Source organism: Silene latifolia, chromosome X, assembly GCF_048544455.1.
Source record: "Silene latifolia isolate original U9 population chromosome X, ASM4854445v1, whole genome shotgun sequence".
NCBI classification, from domain to species: Eukaryota; Viridiplantae; Streptophyta; class Magnoliopsida; order Caryophyllales; family Caryophyllaceae; genus Silene; species Silene latifolia.
The window spans coordinates 177,658,486-177,679,446 of record NC_133537.1 but is presented as its reverse complement, the minus strand read 5'-3'; the positions used below and the strand labels follow the sequence as shown (position 1 = coordinate 177,679,446).

Below are 20,961 nucleotides of genomic sequence, written 5' to 3'. Positions count from 1 at the left end.
AATCGTTAAATGCTTTTGTCAAGAGTAGACTCCCTATGGTGTTAGAAACCCTGGAGGATCGCGGAATTCCCCCTCTTGCCTAGACAAGAAGAAGGGTCGTCCCCTCTCTACCATGCACAAAAATGGATACGATGGATAAAGGGATCGATAGTATTTGGTTTCATTTTGGGAGTTTGCTTTTGTTGTTATTTTCCCCCCAATTTCTTGTGGCATATAACATTTGAGAACATTTTCTTTTGCCAATTCTTTTGATTTTTGGCATTTCAATACTTGACAACTTTTCAACTTTTTGCATTTCTTTTTGAACATTTTCAAAGTCACCCCATATGTAGTGAGGGTGCCTTATATTTGAAGCTTTAGGAGTCTATTTTTGCTCCTCTTTTCATTTGATGCATTTTTCAAACTTTCTTTCACTTTTTATTTCATTGAACTCAAATCAAATTCTTTTTTGTGCCCATTCCCTTTGATGACAAAAATGTGGTAGAACATGGATGATGGATGCATGGTTTCAAGGGTCACCTTGGAATAAATGGTAGCCAAGGAGTTATCACACCACAAGGTACTCTTGACTAGGCCTTAATCCATGGGTCAAAGGATACTAGCATGACACATCCTAGGGTGTTTTACAAGTATTCTAACAAGCAAAGTCTTAAGAAGAAAAAGCATCTACTAGGGCCTATATACACTTGTCAAGTTTCCTAAGTAGACGGTTTCGCAAAAATTTTTCTAACATGCAAACTACATGCCATGGTGCAACTAACATATATATATCCTAATGCAAATGATTCTACCAACTAATATGCCATATAATCTAAATGCAAGTCCTAAATTCACATTGTTTATACCGCATCAATCAAAATAAAACCACATAGTCATTAACATAAAGAGAAAAAAGGAGATTGGAAAGATCATACCATGCGGTCTTCAATATCCTCATGTCTCGGATGTGGCGTAGTCGATCAATGTGAACAAGGATAGAATAAACACAATATATACAACAATATATATATAAGTCTACACTACAAAGGAAGTGAACTTGTTTTTGGATTTTCAAATTTTTCAAATTTTTTGATTTTTTCGAAATTTTTGAATAAAAGTTAAGTTAGAATTTCCCATCCCCACACTAATATGGGCATTGTCCTCAATGGCCAAAATGATAGGAAATTATGCAAGTATGATGCATGAATTCTATACTAAATGCAAGCTATACTAAGCTACACTACATGATGCATGGGTTTTTCTTTATGACGGAGAGCGTAATTTAGATTACCTCCCGTTGCGTATGCATGTACTTCCCCAAACCGAGATAGACATTATTTCTAATGTCTTAAATTTTGGGGTAGTTCATGCACACAAGATGCAATGCATGAAACTAAATTGTCATTTTGGATTTTTCAATGGGAACAATAAAAGAATACCTCAATGGGCCGAGGTGTTAGTCCTCATGTTGCTAGGACTCTCCAAACTATGATCAAGATAAAATAAATAAAACAAAGAAAGAAGTAGACAAATCTCAAGAGGGTAGGAGCCTCCAAAGCTTGCTAGTCCTCCACCATATCATCATTGTCATCATTTTCCTCCATAGAAGCGGACTCATCTCTACTTCCCTCTTCACTTCCTTGCTCACTTCCTTCATCATCTTCATTAGCCTCTTCTTCTTCATCATCTACCTCATAATCGACATTCCCATCTTCACCCGGTCTTTCACCCCTAGATGTGCTTGGAAAGAAGACTTCCCTATCCGCCCAACTAGGCAAAGGACATGAAGTATCAAGTAGTCCTTGCCTAGCTAAATGAAGGAGGGGTGGATATTGGGCCAAGTATGCATCTACTCGATCCTTGTAAGCTTGTTTATGCATCTCTTGCGTAAGTAGAGTCATGTAGTCATTGCCCACTTTAACATCTTTGGGTTTGAACTCTTGATATTTGAATGGATAGGGTGGTGTGACAATGGAGGAGGAGGGCTCTTCAATTTCGCCCCTTTGTTGACGGATGATGTACTCGGCGCCGTTGGAGAGTGGAAGTAGGTAGTTTGTTCGATGAGCACTCAAGCGGCATATCTTGGAAGGCAAAGTGAAAGATCTAGCATCATTGGTGAGCCACCCATAGTTGGTGTCAGGAGAGTTATGCTTGACCCACTTGTACTTGTGAATCATGGCGTCCATGTCAATGAGATGACCCCCTTTGATCGCCACATAGGTGTTATCCTTGTTGAAATTTGCGTCAAAGTGCTTGGCCAAGAGAGTAACTAGACCTCCATTTACGATAAAAGCGGTGCCTTCCTTACCACAATCAACATTGAGCCATCTTTCCACCAAAAGCCTTAGAGCATTTTAAGGCTTAGTGAATTTCCTTCCAAAATTTAAGGCCGACTCAAGTAGAACACAATCGAGCTTTGTAAAGTGATTAGTGTCTTTTCTTACAATTATAGTATTCCCGATGACCTTGTGCCACACTCTAATTCCCGGATGGTGGACTAATAGAGCGCGACAAGCATGAAAGCTCACAAATTTCTTCCCGGAAATTGCCTCCCAAAGAGGAGCGGGGTCATACTTTTTGGGCATCTTGTGATAATAAGGTGTATAACTAAGGCCTAATGCTTTACTCAAAACATCAAAGGTGATGCGCCTATTCACATTGGCAAGGCGAAAATCGATGTATGTTCTAGTCTCTACCTTAGTCACTTTCAATGAACTTAAGAATTCCAAGGTAAGGGAGGGGTATGTCAATTCTCTTGTAGTAAACAATTTTTCCAACCCCATGGCTTCGAAGAAGGCTTTTGTTTATTCAAGAACACCCAATTTGTTCAAGGCATCTTCACATATGAATTTGGTGGGTAGAACGGCTTTCTTAGCATACTTGGCAAATGTATCCCTATGGGAGTTAGAAATGAAAATTACCTCCGGATAGTTTGATAATTGAGCAATTTCCGGAGTTGTTGATGTTGTTGCTTCCAAGGGAGGATCTTGTTGTTGTTGAACTTCCAAGTTTGCATTAGCAACCACCATAGCCATTGAAGCTTTCTTAGCTTGAAGGCATTGTTGCCTTTTTGAGAGTGCCTTTGCCTTGAGTGCCTTTGTTGCTCCTTTTGTTCTTGCCATTGATGATTATACCAAGAAAAGATTGAAAATCTTCAATTTCCAATTATACCCAAATCGATTTTAAGATGAAAGGATTTGCCTTTGTATTTAAAAAATCGACTCAAAGGTTGAAGATTTTGGTGCTTGGATTGATTATTGTTGCAAAAGGAGTGATTAATTGTTGTTGTAAGGAAGTTTGGATTTGATTTTGTTGGATTTGGTTCAGGAAATTTTGTTTTTGGTGATGGAGAGGATGAGGGTTTTGGGGTTTTGTGGTTTATGGGTAGTGTTTGAATGTTTGAATGAATGAATGAATGTGGGAAGGGGTATTTAAAACACCCGAAAATTTCAAAACTGCAGGGGGAACACGAGCGGATTCCTGTCGGGACGCTCGGATTCTGCTCAATTTGGCTTCAGGAAATCTCGCCTAAAGACGAGCGTCTTTTAGAGGAGACGAGCGGATTCTGCAATTCAGGACGAGCAGATTCCCTTAAAGACGAGCGGATTCTGTTACATAAATAATTTTCTTAATCACCGGCAAAGACGAGCGTCTTCTTGCAAAGACGAGCGGATTCTTTCAGACGAGCGTCTTCTCAGCTGGGACGCTCGGATTCTCTAACAGACCAAAATTTTCAAGTTTGCAGCTCATTTGGACGGCCGGATTCTTCCATAGACGAGCGGATTACCCATAAGGACGGTCGGATTCCTCCTGGTCTACCCGGATTCAGTTCCATCCGTGCACTTGCATAACCCGTGTCATTTTCATTCTTCAAATCCCGTGTTCTTCATTGTAGGGTCACTACGAAGGCATGGATAACCTAGGCAATTGCTATCTCCACACTAAGTTAAAGCACTACACATCAATAAAATCATTAGTCCCTCCCTCACTTCTCTCAAAAAATGATAAATATCTTGATCAAAACATAAAAATCCAAAAATGACAAAAATGCAATGTAAGAATTAAAATGCTAGTAAGGGAGTTAGAAATATTTACAAATGGTGGTTTGGAGAGGACTCCACCGAACTCTCATCCTTAGAGAGATGTCATGGGGGCATGTCCAAGGTGTTGTTGATGTTACTCAACACCTTGAAGAAGTAGTCAAAAGCTTGTTCATTGTCATGATAAAGATCCTCAATAGATCTTTGCACTTGTTGTCCTTCATGTTGGTCTTGATCGATAGCATTACCAATGTAGGGATTGAAAATCCCTTCAAACTCATCGTCCCAAAGAACACAAACTTCATCTACTTGGTCACTAAAGATCTCTTGAGTTGATAGAGACAACTCTCCCTCTTTCTTGTTTTGGCCAATGAGGCCCTCTTCTTCATTCATGATTTTGGTGAGCTTTTCAAGCTCTCTTTGTTACAATTTCCTTGCTCTTTTGATGGAGCATCATCGATTTTCTTCTTCCATTGGAATTCCGACTTCTTCCTATCATCCTTCCGGCTATAATGATCAACCATAAAACATGGTTCATGCAAACGGGGAGCTCTCATGGTCTTGTCAAGATTGAAAGTTATGCTTTTAACTCCCACTTCTAGAGTGAGCTCTCCATGCTTCACATCTATCACTGCACCCGCGGTGTGCAAGAAAGGTCTACCTAGAATGATTGGAATATTGGAGACTTCTTCCATGTCAACAATGACAAAGTCCACCGGGATGAAAAATTTCCCAACTCTTACGGGAACATCTTCCCATATCCCTAATGGTGTCTTCGTCGATTTATCGGCCATTTGGAGTGTGATATTGGTTCATTTAAGCTCTCCCATCCCTAACCTTTTACTCACTGAGTACGGCATAACACTCACACTAGCCCCTAGATCACATAAGGCTTTGTTGATCGTGGTGTCGCCAATGGTACACGGTATTGAGAAGCTTCCCGGATCTTTAAGTTTTGGAGGTGAACTCCCTTGAAGGATTGCACTACTCACCTTAGTGAAGGCGATAGTCTCAAGCTTCCGGATTGACTTCTTTTTCGTAAGGATGTCTTTCATGTACTTTGCATAGGCCGGCACGTGATTGATTAATTCCGTGAAAGGAATCGAGACTTCTGAATTCTTCACAATCTCCATAAATTTTCCAAGTTGGTCATCAAATTTGGGCTTAGCTAGACGACTTGTAAAAGGAAGTCTAATCACAATGGGTTCCTTCTCCTTGACCTTGTCTTCATTTTTCTTTGAAACTTCTTCTTTTGATGGTTCTCCATCCTTGGAGTTTTGCACAACTTCTTCTTTGTCACTAGCTTCCACAACTTTATCCTCAACTTGCTTTTTTGGTGCTTCATATCTCGTACCACTTCTCAAGTGAATGGCACTAACCGTTTCACGTCTCGGGGGATTACTTTGAGGTGGTAATTGCCACTTTTGTCATTGTGAGCTTGAAGATGCTAGTTGAGTCAATTGGGTTTCCAACATTTTGGTGTGGGCTAGGATGTTGTTGATGGTGATTTCCTTTGCTTGACTATCCTTTTCCATTTGAGTGAAAAACTCTTGTTGATTCTTTTGCATTTGGAGGACCGCTTTTGAACATCAAAACCTTGGTCATTTTGTTGATTGTATGGAGTTTGATTTTGGTAACCTTGGTTTTGGTTGTAAAAGGGTCTTTGATTTTCGTTTCTCATGGGAGGTGGGGTGTATGTTGGTTAAAGGTTTTGAACATTTTGGCTTTTGTATGAGAGATTTGGGTGGAATTTGGTGTTTTCATTGTAATAATTTGAATAAGAGGTACCACTCTTATATGCTTGAAAAGCATTCACTTGTTCATTTGTTCCCCTACATTCACTTTGGTCATGTCCCAAAGTTCCACAATTCTCACATATCCCACTTGGGATTGATGAAGATGCCGTCATGGTATTAACATGTTGCTTTGGTGATTTTGAGGCTTCTTCAAGTCTAGCCATAGCTTTTTCGAACTTCAAATTGATGGTATCAATGTGAGCACTAAGTTGAGCACCCAATTAAGTAATAGAGTCCACTTTATGCTTTCGTCCTCTAGTAGCCTTGCGAGGTCTACTATATTGTGAATTATGGACCGCCATTTCCTCAATCTTGTTCCAAGTTTGATTGTCGTCAACTTCGGTGAACACACCATTTGATCCCATGTTGAGAATGTTTCTTGAGTCTTCATAAAGACCATTCCAAAATTGTTGTACCAAGAACCACTCGCTAAGTCCATGATGAGCACATGAGCGACAAATTCCCTTGAATCGCTCCCAAGCTTCATACAAGGATTATTCATCTCTTTTTTTAAAGCCCGCAATTTGAGCTCTTAGCATGTTAGTCTTTTCCGGTGGGTAGAACTTTTTGTAGAAAGCTAGAGCCAATTTCTTCCAAGAGTCAATTCCGAGAGTAGCCTTATCAAGGCCTTTCAACCATTGTTTTGCGGTGCCAATTAGAGAAAAAGGAAATAAGACCCATCGAATTTGGTCTTGAGTTACACCGGTTTGAGAAATCGCATCACAATAGTCACAAAAAGTCTCCATGTGAGAGTGAGGGTCTTCACTAGGCATCCCCCCAACTTGGCTTCTTTCGACTAATTGGATAAATGCGGATTTGGCAATGAAATTTCCGGTTAAGTGTTGTGGTGTGGGAGTACCATTGGGTAGGTTCTCCTCGGTTGGTACAGAATGTGATGAAAATTTAGGCATTGTGGGTTGATTTTGTGTTGGATTTTGTGTTGGGTTCTCCTCACCTTCTCTTGCAAAAGGATTGACGAACTCAATAGCGTTTGATTGAATATCTACAACCTCACTAATACCTCTAAAAGTTCTCCTAGCAAGTCTTCTATTGTTTGTCAAAGTCCTTTCAATTTCGTGATCAAAGGGTAACAAGTTACCTTGTGATCTTCTAGACATGCAAAATATCAAACAACTCGAAAATAATTAGAACAAACCTTGAGGAGCTTTACTTCCCCAAGGCAAAGAAAGACACAACTAATAATAATTTAAGAAAATCTAAATCAAGTTAACACCGTCACCGGCAACGACGCCATTTTTGGTCGGACTCCCTTGGGAGGTTTAGTTTTCGGTACTTGTCGTTAGGAGCACCTAGACCAAAACACAATTTATAACTCCACAAACAACTCTACAATTAATAAAGAGGCAAGTAAAGGTCGGATCCCAAGGGACGGGAATTGAGATGAGATTTTCAATTGCAACTAGTGGTGTCTAGGGGTGTCATAATTTGGGGTTTGAAGTAGAAGATCACTAAACTAAATAGCAATAAAAGTAAACAAGCAAGATGATTAAAAAGGGATGTAAACAATTGATAAAAGGCACTAAGGTGTCATGGGGTCATAGGGGATTCATGGGAATTGATCATACAAACATATTCTCAAATTATAAGCAAGCAATTACTGTTGTGATGGATCGAGTTGGTTTATATCTTACAATCCTAGGAAAGTTTGGGTCCCGAAGCCGAATCGATTAGATTGTACAACACCTACAAGTCGACTTAATCTTCCCTACTCAACTATATGCATGGTCTAATGAGACTCGAGTTGGTTTATGTCTTACAAGTCTCATTGAAAAGATAGGTGATGGGTAAAAAAATGCAAGGATTCATAGGCTCGAATTTCATCAAACATAACATGTGCATAAGTTGAGATCACAACAAGCAAGCAAATAAACTATGAAAACATATTAATTTAAGCATGAATCATCCCCCATGTTGGTTTCCCCTAATTACCCATTAACCCTGGCTAAGGAAACTACTCACTCATTATCATGTTGAACATGCTAGCAAGGTTGTCAATCATACCAACAAAGTAAAACATGATGAATAAATGAAGATAATTAACAATAATTAAAAAGGGATTAAGAGAATTATACCTACTAATGATTCCAATAATAAAGTGATGTGACCATAATTAGCGCATATTTAGCCCCCGAATTAGCCTTGTTCCCATGCTTTTTAGTGCATATTTGGGTCATTTATTATCTTTAGTTCTTTGTTTTGCATATTCTTTGTGATTTTGATCCCTTGGTAGGAAAGGAGTGCAAATCTTGCATTTTCATGGCAAAACGAGACTAAATTGATTGAATTCAATGACCAAGCATCAAGGAGACACAAGATTAGAAGGCCTTTGTACATATTATAATAGTTGATCAATGTTGAGGAAGGATCCTTGCATCCCCAAGGAAATCCCCAAAGATTTTATGAAGGAAAGGAAGAAAAGAAGAAAGAAATGAAGCTGTCCAGCAACCCGTGCGGATTGACTGGAAGACGCCCGTCCTCCAAAGCATAATCCGTGCGTCTTCCTTCAAAGACGCCCGGGCAGCAAGCCCAGAAGACGCCCGGATTCCCTTGAAGACGCCCGGGCAGAGGCTCCTGAATCCGCCCGTCCCGTGCCTAAGACGCACGGATTCCAGCCCAGCACGAATCCGTTTCTTCAAGCTTCAAAGAAGGAAGCCCTTCCTTCGAAAAATACCGGCGTCTCCCTGCTCAATCTAAAAAGTGTAATTACTAGTTTAGCCCTTAGTTAACCCTAATGCATCCACCTAATTTCCACTATAAATACCCCATTAGTCTAATTAGAAGAGCATGTTCTTCTTATCAATTATTAGGGTAGTTAATATCAATCAAATCTCTCTTTAGTATTGTAATCAACAATTAATCAAGTCTTAATACAAGTTTTATTTCCTTAATCTCTCTTTTGTTCATCCTTTATTTTGGGTAATTGAAGATTATTTGGGTTATTATTGGGAGATTGACAACCTCTCAATCAAGCATCAAGTACTTCTTTTATTCTTTGCTTTATTATTGGAATCATTAGTAGGTATAATTCTCTTAATCCCTTTTTAATTATTGTTAATTACTTTCATTTGTTCATCATGTTTCATTTTGTTGGTATGATTGACAACCTTGCTAGCATGATCAACATGATAATGAGTGAGTAGTGGCCTAGCTAGGGTGAATGGGTAATTAGGGGAAACCAACATGGGGAATGATTCATGCTTAAATTAATATGCTTTCATGGTTTATTTGCTTGCTTGTTTTGATCTCAACTCATGCACATGTTATGTTTGATGAAATGTGAGCCTATGAATCCTTGCATTTTTTACCCATCACCTATCTTTTCAATGAGACTTGTAAGACATAAACCAACTCGAGTCTCATTAGACCATGCATGTTGTTGAGTAGGAAAGACTAAGTCGACTTGTAGGTGTTGTACAATCTAATCGATTCGGCTCCAGGACCCAAACTTTCCTAGGATTGTAAGATATAACCCAACTCAATCCATCACAACAATAATTGCTTTCTTATAATTTGAGAACATGTTTGTATGATCAATTCCCATGATTCCCCTATGACCCCATGATACCCTAGTGCTTTTTATCAATTGTTTACGACCCTTTTAATTCATCTTGCTTATTTATTTTCATTGTTATCTAGTTAGTGACCTTCTACATCAACCCAAATTGTGACACCCCTAAGACACCACTAGTTTCAATAGAAATCTCATCTCAATTCCCGTCCCTTGGGATCCGACCTTTACTTGCCTCTTTACTAATTGTAGAGTTGTTTGTGAAGTTATAAATTGTGTTTTGGTCTAGGTGCTTCCAACGAAAATTGTTCCGAAAAAATAGAATATAGCTCCGAAATAGTCCGACCATAAAGCAAAGAATAATAGAAGTACTTGATGATTGATTGGAAGGTTGTCAATCTTCCAATAATAACCCAAATAATCTTCAATTACCCAAAATGAAAGATGAACAAAAGAGCGATTAAGGAAATGAGATTTGTATTAAGACTTGATTAAAAGTTGATTACAAGATTAAAGAGAGATTTGATTTATACAAACTACACTAGAGATTGATAAAAAGAACATGCTAACCTAATTAGACTAATGGGGTATTTATAGTGGGGATTAGGTACATAAATTAGGGTTTACTAAGGGCTTAAATGACGATTAAGTCCTTGAGGAATCGCCGGTCTCAAGAGAGACTCCGGTCTCCTTTTCGCCGGTCTTTGAAAAATATGCGCATCCTTCATTGAACAAGTAGAAGACGGATTAGCTGTCACACAATCCAAGCGTCCAAGGCATGGGACGGGCGGATTGTGGGTGTTTTGGACGAGCGGATTCGTGGGGTGGACGGGCGGATTGTGGTGGTTCTGGACGGGCGTCCAGCTGAGGAAGACGCTCGGATTGCTTGTGCTGGACGGACGGATTGTGGTCAATCCGCTCAGATTCTCTGTCAGCTTCTTCCTTTCTTCTTTTCTTCCTTTCTCTTCATTAAATCCTTGAGGATTTCCTCGGGGATGCAAGGATCTTTTCTCATCATTGCCCATCTACTATAGTATGTACAAAGGCCTCCTAGTCTTGTCTTCTCTTTGATGCTTGGTCATTGAATTCAATCAGTTTAGCTCCATTTTGCCATGAAAATGCAAGGTTTTCACTCCTTTCCTACCAAGGGATCAAAACCTCAAAGAATATGCAAAACAAAGGCCTAAAGATAATAAATGACCCAAATAGGCACTAAAAAGCAAGGGAACGGGGCTAATTCGGACACTAAATATGCTCAAATTATGGTCACATCAACCTCACAATAATCAACCTCAAAATAATCAACCCCACAAAAATTACCCTCACAAAAATTACCCTCACAAAATATCCCTCACAAAAACTACTCACCAAGGAATACCCCTCCAAGGTGCCTTCGAGATCCTGAAATCAACGGCATCTGGAGAGACAACGTTGAAGATGTCTACCTTGTCCCAGAGAATGAGAAACGGGCGAAAGAGATCGGTCACCTTACCCAGTCTGGACGCCCCTATCAGAATCCGAGCAATCCAACGGTCGTTCCAACGACAAATGACCAAGTCGTTCCGGAAGTAGACACTCAACCGAGGGCTCCTGAGAACTCAATCCTCAAACAGCTTCAGAAGGCAAAAGCCGAGATCTCAATCTGGCAACTGATCGCAACGCCCTTTGAGCATCGACAGGCTTTGCTACAGGCCTTGGGGAAACTTACTGTGCCCTCAACATCTTCCCCTGAAGAAATAGTGGCGCACATGACGAGGGACGCCCCTGATTTGAACAACCCAGTCGTCTTCTCCAACGAAGATATCCCTCCCTTCGGATCCAATCATAACCTTGTCATGTACATTACCGTACAATGTCTCAAGAAGAATGTGCCCATGGTCCTTGTGGATGACGGATCCGCAGTGAATGTCATTCCCCTCAAGACTGCTCATAAGTTGGGTATTAAGGAAGCTGATTTGGTCCCAACAAATCAAGGAGTACGCGCCTACGACGGCAGTCGTCGCGGGGCTCATCACTCTGACCGTCGCAACCGGACCACTGGAAAGACAAACCAGTTTTCAAGTGGTCGACATCGACGCCTCTTTCAAGATGCTCTTGGGACGTCCTTGGATTCACGCCGTCAAGGCGGTTACCTCAACTCTCCACCAGATGATCAGGGTCCCCTTCAACGGGAAAACAATCACAATTCCTGCTTCCCCGATCAAAGCTGTCATGAGAAAGGGAATAGCGTCCCAGGCCATTGAGGAAGATGATAATGAAATGCGGGGATTCCAAGCTATGAATGCCATAACTGATGAATCAACACCCTTTGATTGTGACCCGTTTGCCAACTTCACAGTCAACCGCATCATGATGCGCCAAGGTTACTTCCCGGGTTTGCCCCTCAATCCACTGAAGAGCACCTTACCTCTCTTGAAACAGGCTAAGGTCCCCAACATTCCCTTCGGGCTGGGATTTGAACCTACCAATGAAGATATCCAGGAGATGAACCTCCTAGTCTGAAAAAGCAAGAAGCACGGAGTTATTATCCGTCCCTATCATCTGACCCTCAACGGATACTTTGTCCCCGATGGAGAGTCAGAGCTCTACCATGGCTTTCCGGAGCCGATCTATGACTCCGTGGTCAAGGCTAGGTACCCGGGTGTGGAAGTCTTCCAGGACTGCTACTTCATCCCCAATAACACCGAAACTGCTTCAACCGAGTCTAAGTCGTCGTCATGCCTCGACGGACAAGTTGTCACTCTCCTCTTTGGGGAAGATAACATTAAGCACCTCGACTATGAGGACATCATCAATATCGCCGTGAAGGACAATCAATTTGACCCAACCGCCTTGATCTCTGACACTGACCCAGATAAAGCTGCACAGGGCTGGAGGAAGGCTGTCAAGTGGACCGATCGCCAAGGTCGCATTCTCAAGATCACAACTGGAGAAGGCCCTATGTTCAAGGAGGGAAGTGAAGAAGAATCTGAATCTGAATCTGAGTCGGAGTCAGAGTCTGTCATAGCTCCTAACACTCCTGATGTCCCAGTCAAGGTCCCCTTCCCACTATTCTATCACAAAGTCGTGGCTGATTCACAGGCTGAGTCTACTAGGGTCACCCCCACTCCCATGAAAGGTGACAACCTAGAGCCTGTTCCAGGGGCCACCTCCTCTGCTGTGTCGCCTCTGACTGACCACGAGATGTATGTCTTCTCCGAGCTTTTCGCTCGTGTCATCTTAATGAATGCTAAGTTTGCTTATGACTCGTCTCAATTTAACTGCAATGCAATTCTGAATGACTATGAGGAATTTGACTTGAGTGACTACCCACCTCACCTAGCCAAAGAACTTGACAAACGGGAAACCAGAACCCCCATCATTGAGGAGACCGAACCTATTAACGTAGGGACCAACAATACACCTCAAGAACTTAGGATAGGGACAACCCTGGACCCCTCGGAAAGACAACAGTTCATTGACCTCCTCCACGAATACAAGGACGTATTCGCCTGGTCTTACAGAGACATGCCTGGGATTGACAGGGAAATTGTAGAGCACCGGATACCCATTAAGCCCGGAGCTAAACCTGTGAAGCAGAAGCTACGCCGGATGCTGTTGGAATATGTGTCCTCTAACAATAATGCGATCACAACTGTTGATCATGATGATCACATGTTTAAATCTCATTTTAAGAATACATGTGGGATGTAATATTTTACAGTCAACTGGTCCACACATATCGGTAATGATTGGCTGACTAGAGTTTGACATTACTGTCGTGCGACGGTGGTGATCAGTTGATCCCCTTAGGTCATACCTAAAGGGTGACACTCTTAATTGATTATTTAATTGATCGTATGTCGATACGGGTTAATTAAATTGCTTAAAATTGACGGACGATTTTGTGAGTATAATTGACGTGTCTTATTGTAATTCGGTTAAATAAGATACGGTCTAAGTAATTGAATTGTTTTATTACTTAGATAAAATTATTGTTTACGAAATAATTTGAAATTGAAACTGAATGAATAATTTATTATAAATACAAAACGTTGTGATTTATAATTGATAAACCGTTTTGGTACAAGTAATTATGAATTACTAAGTCGATTTTGTACTAGTGTGAGATATTCATTCTTTTTCAACATCTAAAAATGACTAAAATATTTGTTTTGGTCTCTTGTTTTTCAACATCCTCTAATTATTCATTCACAATTTTTACAACATATTTCTAGTGTTAGAAATTATTCTACTCCCTAACATTACTTGAACTTAGAGATAGAAAATACTCCATTTCTTCCCTTCTCTTGGCCGAAAAACAAGAGACCAAAACAAATATTTTAGTCATTTTTAGTAAGATTAATATTGTTCTAGATCTAATAATATTAGTCTTTTAAGAGGTTACCTTGGGTATAAAACTTTTGGGAGGGATTCTATTTTGGATCCTTGTTCATCCATTATAAGGAAGCTCAAGAACAAGTGAGAAGGAGAACTCATTTGTGCCCATATATCCGAAATCTCATAGTAAGAAAGACGATTTCTTCTCTACTTTTGTTCAAGTTTGCATGCATAAGATCTAGTTTTAATTTTATGACTAAATTAAAATGTCACATATATGAATATGTTAAGTAATGGAATTAATGTATCCTTACAGGCGGTATCATGAGCCTTAGGTTGTTTGCATGCAAATCGGTTTATAGTTTTTCCGAGTTATATGATTAACATACAAAACTAATTAATTTGGTTTTATGAAGATAAACCTAAAAATAACCTTGCATGTTATAGATTATTGACATTAAAATGTGATTTTTATGATAAAAATGTCGTTTTTGGACGAAAAATAGCTAAATTTTTCAGTGGTTTTTGGATATGTTTTCACATATATTATCTACTGATGGCCTGTAAATTTTCATGATAAAATGAGTTGTATTGCTCGAAATATGGATTTTTCAAGTTTAAATCGTATTTAAATGGATAAATAGGTTAATATGAGTTATATTTCGAATCTGGTCATGGAAATTTAGTATGTTGTCACATGCAGGTTTACAAGATGTGTGTCAAATATTTGGCTATAATGAAGTCTTTATGCATGATTTATGAATTTTTGATGAAAAATCACATAAATAGTGACTATAATTAGTAATAATGCTAAATCATACTTCATGACTCAAGGAAAAACGTCACATGTTGCATTTTATCATATATTTCAGATCTAAAAGTGAAAAGTTGATAAAAATAATTTTTCTCATATTTTATGGTCATAATTGTTAAAATTGATAAACCGCAACATTGTTTTTCTCGATAAATTTTAGAAATTTTTAACCTAAGTTTTGAACATTATGAGTGTCATGGTATTTTTCCAGAATGTTTATGAGTTTAAATTTCAAATTTCAAATTTATTTGAAATTTTTATAATTTAATTTGAAGTTTATGGCATAATTTTGTATTTTAGGTCCATTTATGAACAATATTAAGAAATCTAGGTTAATTATTGTCAAAATGTTAGTGGAGACTAATTTTGAGTCCTAAGATGGTTAGGGTAATTAACTTGTACATAAATATGAATTTATGTAATTATTGTGATTTTAAAAGATTAAATCACGCAAATCCGTAAAAACCGATTAATACGATATTGGCTCTTTAAAGAGGATTTAGCATAAAATTGAGCATGTTCATACATATTATATTGCACCATTTTAATTATGATTGTCATATTTTAATTTTATGTAATTTTTGAATATGTAATTTTACTTAGTATGGCCTTGGTTTTAATTGATATTACCCGAAATGTATGGGAATATCGATTCGGTTGTAATTATGGTGATCTCGTATCACCGTTTTGTAATTTAATAGATTTATTTTTATTTTTATTACAAATGTATAATAGGAAATTATGTAATTCATTTTGTAATTTATTTATTCCGGAGTTCCTTGAAGACGGTGCCATTCGAGAAGACGATCCTTCAAAGAAAGTGTTGCCTTGAAATGTGTGCCAAGACCGAAGTTCAAGGGACCAAAGGAGTTGGTTTCCGAATTTGTAATAGTTTATTAGATTTACTATTTTAGGAAGGCCATACTAGGATTTTATTTTATGCTTTGCAATTTTTTTTATATATGTTGCATGCATTGCTAAATCACCATAACTAAAACATGCATTTTCATTCAATCGAGTTAATCGACCGTGTCAATTACAATTATCGTAGTTCACCGCTTTAGTTCACTTAAAACGTGATAGATAATAAATTGACATGACCTCTCGCTAAAATAAACAATTGAGACTTAGCCTTACCAAAAATTAGAAACCATGAAAACCTATTTCGTGAGGGAGTGCACTCGGCCTTACCGGGGTACAAACCTTGCTACGTAGGGGAAGTGGGTGATAAATGTCTACCCACCGAATTTATAAAGATAAGGGTTGTATTCGGCTTTACCGATGCCCAAGTTGATGTAAATTTGGATCATGGACACATTTATTCGAAATTTGGGTTGAACTCAACGAAAGTATTCTCGATGGTTGCCGGATGTGTTTCGGGCTAAAGATAAATATTAATGTAAATTTATCGACCAAGTGTTCTAAGAGTAGAATCAATTAAAAATTTAATCCACCGAGTTATATTGATGAGGGTTGTATTCGGCTTTACCGATGCCTAAGTTAATATGAATTTGGGTCTTGGAATCATTTATCAAGTTGGGTAGAGGTCACTAGATAAATGCAATAAAACTTGTTTAAATTAAAAATTTACGAGTGTTATTATTATTTTAAAACGACAAGTGTTTTATTCCTTCTATATTTTGTTTTGTAGACCACTTTTATTTCTCATAACAAATGGCCGCACCAAACACCAACGCCGCACCTCTCACTAATGTTTCATGGCTCCGATCCTTCATGGATCGTTGTAAACTTGAAAAGAATGGGTCAAATTTCTCCGATTGGGATGCCCAATTCAAATTAGCCGCTCAAGGTGACGACAAGCTTCGTTACCTCACCGAGGCCTCTCCACCCGAACCTAATGCTAGGTCGAGTGCCGCCACTAGGGAAGCATATGAGGCTTACCACAAAGAGTCCGCCGCTATGAAAAATGTGTTGATTTTTGCTATGGAGGCGGATCTCCAAAGAAGAGCCTTTAAAATGGGCACCGCTAATGAAATCTATTCCAAACTTGTGACAATGTTTTCACAAACTCCGAGGATCGTCCAATATGAGGCGGCCTCGGCATTCTTTGATCTCGATTTCAAGGAGGGCCAAAAGGTTAGCCCTCACATGCTCAAATTGTTGGAGCTAGTCGAGACTTTGAAGATTCAAAAGGTTGAAATCCCCAAAGAGCTCATGGTAGGTAGGATTCTACACTCCTTATCCAAAGTCAAAGCATATGTACAATTCCGGATGAATTTTAATATGCAAGACAAGGACGTGTCTCTTGAAGAGTTGCACAAGTTACTTGTGCAAGCCGAAAGAGACATGGGGCTAAATGTTAACCCACCTAAGGATGTGCTTAATATAAACACTAAGAGCAAGGGAAAGTTCAAAAAGAATGGGAAAAAGGGTAAGAGGCAAGCTCCCACGTCCACCAAGGCTAAGACTTTTGAAGCTAGCACTTCCAAAACCAAGAAGGGTCCTCTTGATAAATGTCATTATTGTAATGGTGTTGGACATTGGAAGAGGAATTGTTCCAAGTATCTTGGTGACATCAAAGCTGGAAAGATCACTCCAGTAGGTAAATGACTGTTTGGGCTAAAAATAGCATAATAAGGAAGGCCCACTTAATAAAATAAAATGCTAGGGGAGGAGTAATAAGGAGGAAGGAAGCCCGAAATTGGGAGAAGGGGGAAACGGGCTAAAGGAAGATCAGGAGCCCATCATAGAAGGCGTCCGAATTAAGGAAAGAGAAGTTAGGGAGAAGTTAGGGAGATCAGGGAGAATTGGGGAAGGCGGCCAAATATGGAAAGAGTTCTTATGGAAATTATATTCCCTTTCCATAACCAAAGTAGGACATATCTAGGGTTCTCACCCTATAAATAGCCAAGGAAGCAAATCAAGAAGGACATTCACACATTCACATTCAAGAACACATCAACACACGGCATTAGCATATTGTTATCAAATCTACACCCGTTCAAGATCTTGCAGGCCAGACGCCTAGTGCCAGCAGGATTAGCCTTGCACCTCAATTGTAATCATCCTCCTATTCAAGTATAGTGCAATAATTGGCAGGGTACCGTCCCTCCCGCGGTTGTTCCCACCTTGGGTTTTCCGCGTCACCAAATCTCACGTGTCAATTTACTTTATGCGCTCTATTTATTAAACATACGAACGATCATACAATCAACCAACGAGTAAGACCGCATTGACCTTAATCAACTCGGTAAAAAATACCTAAACAGTTTGGCGCCCACCGTGGGGCATTGTGGTCGTCAAACGTTGATACTCTAAATACACAATGGATAAGCAAGCATCGGAAGCCGTGTCAGGGAGCAGACAACCATTGCCACCACCGCCCTCTACTGAAAACCCAACATCAACGGTGGCTACACAGGCTCCCGAACACACCCCAAGAATCATACCGACAACAAAAACTTCTCTACCTCCTAGGACTCCTGCTGTCGCGACCCAAGCCAGGTCAGATAAAGGAACGGCAAGTTCAGGCCTCACCCCGCCACCTAGTCCCACACAAATCTTACTCACTGGCGTAGAAAATCTTCAGAAAGCAATGGAAAACATGAGAGAAGACCAGAAGAAAGCTGAAGCTGAAGCAAGAAAGAGGGACAGAGAGCTCTGGGCACAGATAGACATCCTGAAGCAGCAATCTGCCACCCCAGCAAGCAGGGCAGACGAGGGAAGGTCTCAACTAGTAGATCTGACGCAGGGGCATCGGGCGGAGGAATCCGCCCGGCGGATACCGACCGAATCGGTAACCAGGTTGGATCTGTCCACAATACCATCAGATGGAAGAATAACCCTACAAGGGCTGGGATACCTCACGCCGGATAACTGGACCTTGGCTAGCTGTATGGAAGCACGAGCAGGTAGCATCCCCGTCAGTAGCCCCGCCACAATAGATCAGACATCTGGAGTAGGATCCGAGTCAAACCAACAAATGGACTGGCAACAGGGGACAATCGTTACAACAACTCCTCTAGCAGCTGGAACACATCAGAACCTTCAAGAGCTCGGATCAGAAGGCAATACATCGAACCAAAGAAAGGCGAAACGGGCGGACCCCGATTTAGGCGAAGATAACAAATCGGTAGTACTTGGAGTTAAAAGAAATACGAGCGGGGTCCCGATTGCCACCCCCACTCGAGAAAGCGGCATTAGACAAATTATGTCGACTCACCGTTCGTGGACACCATATCCATCACAACCATGCCAAAGGGATTCACAAATCCAAATATGCCTCTCTTCGACGGCACAAGCGATCCCTTTGATCATATAAGCCAAGACGAGAAAATGATGACGATAATAAAATGTAGGGCAAGTCAAGGAGGCTTGCATGTGCAAAGGGTTTGGGTCCACCCTAACAGGACCGGCACTTCGATGGTTTATGAGCATGCCCAACAGGTCGATATCTACATTTGCTGAATTGGTGAACGCATTTACTCAACAGTTCGCAAGCAGCAGAAAACCACAAAAACACGTAGGAGATCTGTACAGAATCGTCCGGGGCAGGAGAGAGCATTGGAGAATAAAATACTAGGTTCAACAATGAGAAGGTAGCAGTACGAGAGTGCGATGTCTCGACAATGAGAGAAGCCTTGAAGAGGCCTCCACCACGACTCCGACCTGTATGCAAGCGCTAACTATGCATCCTCGCCACGATTTCGAGGCAAGTGCGGAAAAAGCATTCTGCCGCAATCAGATTGGAGGAAGATATTCTAGCCAGAGCCAGCTTCTATGCACGCCAAGTATTTCTAGTACCTCAGCCGTGGAGAAATCATGAAGAAAGCAAACCCCCAGCAAGAAGGATGAGAGGTACAGACCATATGGAAGGGGAGTCACGAGAATCGAGGAAAATCGAACTCCCCACTCGGCGGTATGGATTCACTACAGGTATCGGGGGAATCTTGAAGGCACTCAGGGAGATGGGAGATGGAGTCAGGTGGCCCAACCCACCAGTGGGAGAGCAAGCATGGAGAAAGGATAACAAGAAGAAGTGTGAGTTCCACCGTGATATTGGGCACAACACTGAGGATTGCTATACATTACGAAGAGAGATCAAGCGCCTATACGAACAAGGAAAACTGAGCTACCTATTACCATGTGGGAGCAAGCAGCAAGATAGGGTAGGCTCCGCCAAGCCTGCAGATCCACCCACATACACCAAAATCATAAACGTGATAACAGGCGGCTCAGACTTAAGCGAACTGACATACTCAGCAGCTAAAAGACGTGCCACCGCGACCAAAGGAGACAGGCCAGCCAATTCTTGCAGGATCTCTCACAGTGACCTACCAGCGGTCAGCTTTGATGAAGGAGATACATATCACGAGCCAGAACATCACGACGCACTTATTATCACCTTGTCAATGGCCAATTGCACAATCATGAAGGTCTTGGTAGATACAGGAAGCTCGGTCAATCTAATCATGCTGAAAACTATAGAAAACATGGGATTCAGCGAGAAGGATTTTAAAAAGAAGAGTATTCCGCTAGTAGGCTTCAGTGGAGAAACAGCCAGCTCATTAGGCGAGATAATCATCCCAACCTATGTGGGAGGAGTCAACAAGCATGTCAGGTACCTGGTTATAGACGGCCCCTCCACCTACAACGTCATCTTGGGAAGACCATGGTTGCACCAGATGAAAGCAGTCCCCTCAACATATCACCAGTGCATAAAGTTCCTCGCGCCATAGGGAGTAGAGACAATAAGAGGAGATCATGAGGAAGCTAGAGGCTGCTATAAGAAGGCACTTAAGTGCACTGTCAGCCCTCCTGCATAGCAATTACTGACGACCTATCCGGACGAATACATCGAACCCCCGAAAGAAGAGCCGGATCAAATCAACCTGGACATGCTTTGCACCCGAAAGAACCATGCTCATTGGAGCGGGATGCACAGAAGCTTAAGACAAAGAACTAGTCAAGTTCTTACAGGATAACATGGATTGTTTTGCGTGGTCACATGATGACATGATAGGAATAGATCCGTCCATCATAACGCATAAGCTCAGTGTGGACCCAAAGTGTAAACCCATCCAGCAGAGAAGAAGAAAGTTTGCAGCGGAAAGAAACAAAGTGATCAGCCAAGAGGTAGATAGCTGCTTTGGCAAAAGAAAAAAATAAGAGAAGTAAAATATCCGGAATGGTCATCTAACATAGTGGTGGTGCCAAAGAAGAATGGAAAGTGGAGAGTATGTGTGGACTTCACCGACCTCAACAAAGCATGCCCTAAAGATCCATTCACGCTGCCTCATATTGATGCAATGGTGGACGCAACAGCTGGGCATGAGATGCTGACATTCCTGGACGCATGGAGTGGGTACAATCAGATTAAGATGGATCCTGCAGATCTAGAGAAGACGATATTCATGTCCGAAAGAGGAATATATTGCTACAACGTCATGCCATTCGGCCTAAAGAACGTAGGCTCCACATATCAAAGGCTGGTTAACCGAATGTTCAAAGAACAGATAGGAA

General features: G+C 40.7%; 1 non-coding gene across 1 annotated transcript; it reads left to right on the top strand.

The window, feature by feature from the left end:
* Nucleotides 1-6,247: 6,247 nt before the first annotated feature.
* LOC141624702 (small nucleolar RNA R71) lies at nucleotides 6,248-6,354 on the top strand. Its single transcript, XR_012534508.1, has one exon. It is a non-coding gene; the product is annotated as a small nucleolar RNA R71 (small nucleolar RNA).
* Nucleotides 6,355-20,961: the final 14,607 nt, after the last annotated feature.